This window comes from Rutidosis leptorrhynchoides, chromosome 7 (assembly GCF_046630445.1).
Source record: "Rutidosis leptorrhynchoides isolate AG116_Rl617_1_P2 chromosome 7, CSIRO_AGI_Rlap_v1, whole genome shotgun sequence".
NCBI classification, from domain to species: domain Eukaryota; kingdom Viridiplantae; phylum Streptophyta; class Magnoliopsida; order Asterales; family Asteraceae; genus Rutidosis; species Rutidosis leptorrhynchoides.
This window is the reverse complement of record NC_092339.1, coordinates 261,461,822-261,470,862: the sequence shown is the minus strand read 5'-3', so window position 1 is coordinate 261,470,862 and position 9,041 is coordinate 261,461,822.

The window sequence follows — 9,041 nt, the reverse complement described above, 5'->3', positions numbered from 1 at the left end:
CCATAGGTTCTTAGTAAACTTGATTACACAGCGAGGTAAGAACAAAGAGAAAGTAAATGAGAATGATTTATTTTATCTCATGTGTATTCGAGACCCACAGAGTGCTGTTAGTATACCTTATTGTGTGGGTTATTATTTATCGACTATGGTTAGGAGTATACGGCCTAATGGTATAATAGGAGGTGGTATCTTTGTTACTTTAATTGCTGAGTATCTCGGTGTCGATAGAAGTCAGGGGGATTAATAATTGCAGCACCAGAACCCCGTGATCCAATTGGTTTGAAAGTATATCATGGTGCTAAGGTTTTAAAGAAACGACATAATGCTGCAGCCCCATATGACGGCCATCATCCACAGGTCGAAAGAGATCAACATCAAGGTAATGCGGGAGGGGGGAATCAGATGACAGAAATGCAACTTTTTATGGCTCAACATGAGTATGAAATGGCTAGACAACGAGCATTTCAAGTTTGGCAGTATCATCAAAACCAAATTATAAGTCATTGTGCACACATAAATACAAACTACATTGCTACTCCAATGCCCGTATTTCCTCCCTGGACTATACAGACCCGACCACCGTACCCTACATATGACCCAGCTCAAGCATTCTACAGCACATACGGCTATGAATGGGATCCCTACTGGCACCATCCTCATCAACCTTGATTTTCTTTTATGCCTATTTTTATTTATTTGGTAACTTGTAATTTTATACTTTTAATATTTCTTTTGATGCTATAATAGTTTTTATAATTTTCTAACTTTTATTATTAGATTTTTAATAATTTTTGAATGTGGGGTAATATACCCAACTTCAAAAATATGTATATATATGTTTGTAGTTTATCTCATGTGCAAAACAGGGTAAAACAGCGCATTTTCAACGACTGACATTAAGTTCAGCAAAAACAACTAATTTTGACGACAAGATGCAAAATATATGTGAATTAACAACTGTAGGAATTGAAATGTCCCGTTCTTATTGATTAAAAACGTTCCATATTAATTGATTTCGTTGCGAGGTTTTGACCTCTATATGAGACGTTTTTCAAAGACTGCATTCATTTTTAAAACAAACCATAACCTTTATTTCATAAATAAAGGTTTAAAAAGCTTTACGTAGATTATCAAATAATGATAATCTAAAATATCCTGTTTACACACGACCATTACATAATGGTTTACAATACAAATATGTTACATCGAAATCAGTTTCCTGAATGCAGTTTTTACACAATATCATACAAACATGGACTCCAAATCTTGTCCTTATTTTAGTATGCAACAGCGGAAGCTCTTATTATTCACCTGAGAATAAACATGCTTTAAACGTCAACAAAAATGTTGGTGAGTTATAGGTTTAACCTATATATATCAAATCGTAACAATAGACCACAAGATTTCATATTTCAATACACATCCCATACATAGAGATAAAAATCATTCATATGGTGAACACCTGGTAACCGACATTAACAAGATGCATATATATAAGAATATCCCCATCATTCCGGGACACCCTTCGGATATGATATAAATTTCGAAGTACTAAAGCATCCGGTACTTTAGATGGGGTTTGTTAGGCCCAATAGATCTATCTTCAGGATTCGCGTCAATTAGGGTGTCTGTTCCCTAATTCTTAGATTACCAGACTTAATAAAAAGGGGCATATTCGATTTCGATAATTCAACCATAGAATGTAGTTTCACGTACTTGTGTCTATTTTGTAAATCATTTATAAAACCTGCATGTATTCTCATCCCAAAAATATTAGATTTTAAAAGTGGGACTATAACTCACTTTCACAGATTTTTACTTCGTCGGGAAGTAAGACTTGGCCACTGGTTGATTCACGAACCTATAACAATATATACATATATATCAAAGTATGTTTAAAATATATTTACAACACTTTTAATATATTTTGATGTTTTAAGTTTATTAAGTCAGCTGTCCTCGTTAGTAACCTACAACTAGTTGTCCACAGTTAGATGTACAGAAATAAATCGATAAATATTATCTTGAATCAATCCACGACCCAGTGTATATGTATCTCAGTATTGATCACAACTCAAACTATATATATTTTGGAATCAACCTCAACCCTGTATAGCTAACTCCAACATTCACATATAAAGTGTCTATGGTTGTTCCGAAATATATATAGATGTGTCGACATGATAGGTCGAAACATTTTATACGTGTCTATGGTATCTCAAGATTACATAATATACAATACAAGTTGATTAAGTTATGGTTGGAATAGATTTGTTACCAATTTTCACGTAGCTAAAATGAGAAAAATTATCCAATCTTGTTTTACCCATAACTTCTTCATTTTAAATCCGTTTTGAGTGAATAAAATTGCTATGGTTTCATATTGAACTATATTTTATGAATCTAAACATAAAAGTATAGGTTTATAGTCAGAAAAATAAGTTACAAGTCATTTTTGTAAAGGTAGTCATTTCAGTCGAAAGAACGACGTCTAGATGACCATTTTAGAAAAAATACTTCCACTTTGAGTTTAACCATAATTTTTGGATATAGTTTCATGTTCATAATAAAAATCATTTTCTCAGAATAACAACTTTTAAATCAAAGTTTATCATAGTTTTTAATTAACTAACCCAAAACAGCCCGCGGTGTTACTACGACGGCGTAAATCCGGTTTTACGGTGTTTTTCGTGTTTCCAGGTTTTAAATCATTAAGTTAGCATATTATATAGATATAGAACATGTGTGTAGTTAATTTTAAAAGTCAAGTTAGAAGGATTAACTTTTGTTTGCGAACAAGTTTAGAATTAACTAAACTATGTTCTAGTGATTACGAGTTTAAACCTTCGAATAAGATAATTATATATATATGAATCGAATGATGTTATGAACATCATTACTACCTCAAGTTTAGTAGGTAAACCTACTGGAAGTGACAAGAAATGATCTAGCTTCAAAGGATCTTGGATGGCTTGAAAGTTCTTTAAGTAGGATCATGACACAAAAACAAGTTCAAGTAAGATTTTTACTCGAATTAAGATAGTTTATAGTTATAGAAATTGAATCAAAGTTTGAATATGAATATTACCTTGAATAAGAAAGATAACCTACTGTATATAACAAAGGTTTCTTGATCTTAGATGATTACTTGGAATGGATTAGAAAGCTTGGAAGTAAATTAGTAAACTTGAAGGGATTTTTGAAGTGTTCTTGAAGTGTTCTTCCTATGATGATTATAGCTTGATTCTTGAAGTGATTTTTGATGAAGATGATGATTAACTACTGGAAAAATACGTTCATAATAGTGTGTGTGTGTTGAGAGAGAATTAGAAAGAGAATTGGAAGTGAAATGGAGTGAATGATGAGTGGTAATTGGTGAGTGGTGAGTGGGGTTAAAAGGAGTTCTAGTTAGTTGACTAGCTCATGGTAGAAGTTAAAATTGATTAGTCATACATGACATAATCAAGAGTGGAATCCCATGCTAGTTCCTATTGGTATATACTCATAGTAAGTACATTTTGAAGCTGTGTATAATACGGGTAAGAATACGACTAGAATTCTTGATGAAAGAAAAGAATGGAAAAGTAAATGTAACCATTTTCGTTAAGTATGAGTGTTTTGATATATGTCTTGAAGTCTTCCAAAAGTATTTTAATACATCTAAATACACTACATGTATATACATTTTAACTGAGTCGTTAAGTCATCGTTAGTCGTTACTTGTAAGTGTTGTTTTGAAACCTTTAAGTTAACGATCTCAATTAATGTTGTTAACCCATTGTTTATTATATCTAATGAGATGTTAAATTATTATATTATCATGATATTATGATATATTAATATATCTTAATATGATATATATACATTTAAATGTCGTTACAACGATAATCGTTACATATATGTCTCGTTTCGAAATCCTTAAGTTAGTAGTCTTGTTTATATGTATATAACTCATTGTTAATATACTTATGGAGATACTTACTTATCATAATCTCATGTTAACCATATGTATATCCATATATATATCGTCATGTCATTTTTACAAGTTTTAACGTTCGTGAATCGCCGGTCAACTTGGGTGGTCAATTGTCTATATGAAACATATTTCAATTAATCAAGTCTTACCAAGTTTGATTGCTTAACATGTTGGAAACATTTAATCTTGTAAATATCAATCTCAATTAATATATATAAACATGGAAAAGTTCGGGTCACTACAGTACCTACCCGTTAAATAAATTTCGTCCCGAAATTTTAAGCTGTTGACGGTGTTGACGAATCTTCTGGAAATAGATGCGGGTATTTCTTCTTCATCTGATCTTCATGCTCCCAGGTGAACTCGGGTCCTCTACGAGCATTCCATCGAACCTTAACAATTGGTATCTTGTTTTGCTTAAGTCTTTTAACCTCACGATCCATTATTTCGACTGGTTCTTCGATGAATTGGAGTTTTTCGTTGATTTGGATTTCATCTAACGAAATAGTGAGATCTTCTTTAGCAAAACATTTCTTCAAATTCGAGACGTGGAAAGTGTTATGTACAGCCGCGAGTTGTTGAGGTAACTCAAGTCGGTAAGCTACTGGTCCGACACGATCAATAATCTTGAATGGTCCAATATACCTTGGATTTAATTTCCCTCGTTTACCAAATCGAACAACGCCTTTCCAAGGTGCAACTTTAAGCATGACCATCTCTCCAATTTCAAATTCTATATCTTTTCTTTTAATGTCAGCGTAGCTCTTTTATCGACTTTGGGCGGTTTTCAACCGTTGTTGAATTTGGATGATCTTCTCGGTAGTTTCTTGTATAATCTCCGGACCTGTAATCTGTCTATCCCCCACTTCACTCCAAAAAATCGGAGACCTGCACTTTCTACCATAAAGTGCTTCAAACGGCGCCATCTCAATGCTTGAATGGTAGTTGTTGTTGTAGGAAAATTCTGCTAATGGTAGATGTCGATCCCAACTGTTTCCGAAATCAATAACACATGCTCGTAGCATGTCTTCAAGCGTTTGTATCGTCCTTTCGCTCTGCCCATCAGTTTGTGGATGATAGGCAGTACTCATGTCTAGACGAGTTCCTAATGCTTGCTGTAATGTCTGCCAGAATCTTGAAATAAATCTGCCATCCCTATCAGAGATAATAGAGATTGGTATTCCATGTCTGGAGACGACTTCCTTCAAATACAGTCGTGCTAACTTCTCCATCTTGTCATCTTCTCTTATTGGCAGGAAATGTGCTGATTTGGTGAGACGATCAACTATTACCCAAATAGTATCAAAACCACTTGCAGTCCTTGGAAATTTAGTGATGAAATCCATGGTAATGTTTTCCCATTTCCATTCCGGGATTTCGGGTTGTTGAAGTAGACCTGATAGTTTCTGATGCTCAGCTTTGACCTTAGAACACGTCAAACATTCTCCTACATATTTAGCAACATCGGCTTTCATACCCGGCCACCAAAAATATTTCCTGAGATCCTTGTACATCTTCCCCGTTCCAGGATGTATTGAGTATCTGGTTTTATGAGCTTCTCTAAGTACCATTTCTCTCATATCTCCAAATTTTGGTACCCAAATCCTTTCAGCCCTATACCGGGTTCCGTCTTCCCGAATATTAAGATGTTTCTCCGATCCTTTGGGTATTTCATCCTTTAAATTTCCCTCTTTTCAAACTCCTTGTTGCGCCTCCTTTATTTGAGTAGTAAGGTTATTATGAATCATTATATTCATAGATTTTACTCGAATGGGTTCTCTGTCCTTCCTGCTCAAGGCATCGGCTACCACATTTGCCTTCCCTGGGTGGTAATGAATCTCAAAGTCGTAATCATTCAATAATTCAATCCACCTACGCTGCCTCATATTCAGTTGTTTCTGATTAAATATGTGTTGAAGACTTTTGTGGTCGGTATATATAATACTTTTGACCCCATATAAGTAGTGCCTCCAAGTCTTTAATGCAAAAACAACCGCGCCTAATTCCTAATCATGCGTCGTATAATTTTGTTCGTGAATCTTCAATTGTCTAGAAGCATAAGCAATCACCTTCGTTCGTTGCATTAATACACAACTGAGACCTTGCTTTGATGCGTCACAATAAATCACAAAATCATCATTCCCTTCAGGCAATGACAAAATAGGTGCCGTAGTTAGCTTTTTCTTCAATAACTGAAACGCTTTCTCTTGTTCATCATTCCATTCAAATTTCTTCCCTTTATGCGTTAATGCAGTTAAGGGTTTTGCTATTCTGGAAAAGTCTTGGATGAACCTTCTGTAGTAACCAGCTAGTCCTAAAAACTGGCGTATGTGTTTCGGAGTTTTCGGGGTTTCTCACTTTTCAACAGTTTCTATCTTTGCCGGATCCACCTTAATACCTTCTTTGTTCACTATGTGACCGAGGAATTGAACTTCTTCCAACCAAAATGCACACTTTGAAAACTTAGCGTACAATTCTTCCTTCCTCAATACTTCTAACACCTTTCTCAAATGTTCACCGTGTTCTTGGTCATTCTTTGAGTAAATAAGCATGTCATCAATGAAAACAATGACAAACTTGTCAAGGTATGGTCCACACACTCAGTTCATAAGGTCCATGAACACAGCTGGTGCATTAGTTAAACCAAACGGCATGACCATAAACTCGTAATGACCGTAACGTGTTCTGAAAGCAGTCTTTGGAATATCATCTTCTTTCACCCGCATTTGATGATACCCGGAACATAAGTCAATCTTTGAATAAACAGACGAGCCTTGTAGTTGATCAAATAAGTCGTCAATTCTCGGTAGTGGGTAACGCTTCTTGATGGTAAGTTTGTTCAACTCTCGGTAGTCGATACACAACCTGAATGTACCATCTTTCTTCTTGACAAACAAAACAGGAGCTCCCCACGGTGATGTGCTTGGTCGAATGAAACCACGCTCCAAAAGTTCTTGTAATTGGCTTTGCAGTTCTTTCATCTCGCTGGGTGCGAGTCTGTAAGGAGCACGAGCTATTGGTACAGCTCCTGGTACAAGATCTATTTGAAATTCAACGGATCGCTGTGGGGGTAATCCCGGTAATTCTTTCGGAAATACATTGGGAAATTCTTTTGCAATGGGAACATCATTGATGCTCTTTTCTTCAGTTTGTACTTTCTCGACGTGTGCTAGAACAGCATAGCAACCTTTTCTTATTAGTTTTTGTGCCTTCAAATTACTAATAATATGTAGCTTCGTGTTGCCCTTTTCTCCATACACCATTAAGGGTTTTCTTTTTTCTCGTATAATGCGAATTGCATTTTTGTAACAAACGATCTCTGCTTTCACTTCTTTCAACCAGTCCATACCGATTATCACATCAAAACTCCCTAACTCTACTGGTATCAAATCAATCTTAAATGATTCGCTAACCAGTTTAATTTCTCGATTCCGACATATATTATCTGCTGAAATTAATTTACCATTTGCTAATTCGAGTAAAAATTTACTATTCAAAGGCGTCAATGGACAACTTAATTTAGCACAAAAATCTCTACTCATATAGCTTCTATCCGCACCCGAATCAAATAAAACGTAAGCAGATTTATTGTCAATAAGAAACGTACCCGTAACAAGCTCCGGGTCTTCCTGTGCCTCTGCCGCATTAATATTGAAAACTCTTCCGCGGCCTTGTCCATTCGTGTTCTCCTGGTTCGGGCAATTTCTAATAATGTGGCCCGGTTTTCCACATGTATAACAAACTACATTGGCATAACTTGCTCCGACACTACTTGCTCCGCCATTACTCGTTCCGACACCATTTGTTCCTTTTGTTCTATTAACCCCTGGTCCGTAGACCTCACACTTTGCCGCGCTATGATCATTTCTTTTACACTTGTTGCAAAATTTGGTGCAGAACCCCGAGTGATACTTTTCACACCTTTGGCATAGCTGCTTCTGATTGTTGTTGTTGTTGTTGCGGTTATTATTGTTGTTGGGATGATTGTTGTAGTTGCTGTTGTTGTTGTTGTTGTTGTTGTTGTTGGGCCGTTTGTTGTAGTTGCGATTGATGTTGTGATTGTTGGGATAATTGTTGCGATTATTGTTGTAATTTCTGTTGTTGTTGTATTGGTGATTCTTATCACCGTTTTCCTCCCACTTTCTTTTGACTTGCTTCACATTGGCCTCTTCAGCAGTCTGTTCTTTAATTCTTTCTTCAATCTGGTTCACTAGTTTGTGAGCCATTCTACATGCCTGTTGTATGGAGGCGGGCTCGTGTGAACTTATATCTTCTAGGATTCTTTCCGGTAATCCTTTCACAAACGCGTCGATCTTCTCTTCCTCATCTTCGAATGCTCCCGGACACAATAGGCACAATTCTGTGAATCGTCTTTCGTACGTGGTAATATCAAATCCTTGGGTTCGTAACCCTCTAAGTTCTATCTTGAGCTTATTGACCTCGGTTCTGGGACGGTACTTCTCGTTCATCAAGTGCTTGAATGCTGACCACGGTAGTGCGTACGCATCATCTTGTCCCACTTGCTCTAGATAGGTATTCCACCATGTTAACGCAGAACTTGTGAAGGTATGCGTAGCGTACTTCACTTTGTCCTCTTCAGTACACTTACTTATGGCAAACACCGATTCGACCTTCTCGGTCCACCGTTTCAATCCGATCGGTCCTTCGGTTCCATCAAATTCCAAAGGTTTACAGGCAGTGAATTCTTTGTAGGTGCATCCTACACGATTTCCTGTACTGCCAGATCCAAGGTTATTGTTGGTATGTAGCGCATCCTGTACCGCGGCTATGTTTGAAGCTAGAAAAGTACGGAATTCCTCTTCATTCATATTCACGGTGTGTCGAGTAGTCGGTGCCATTTCCTTCAAAATAGTCAAATGGAACAAGTTAATCATACAGAATATTAAGAGTAGTTAATAGTATTTCGTAGCATAATATGAACTCATTTATAAAAGCTTTTTCTTCATATTAGCGTTTTATTAGTTTAAATTCGGGTAGTACCTACCCGTTAAGTTCATACTTAGTAGCTAATATACAATTCAACTACTACAATTCTATATGAAAA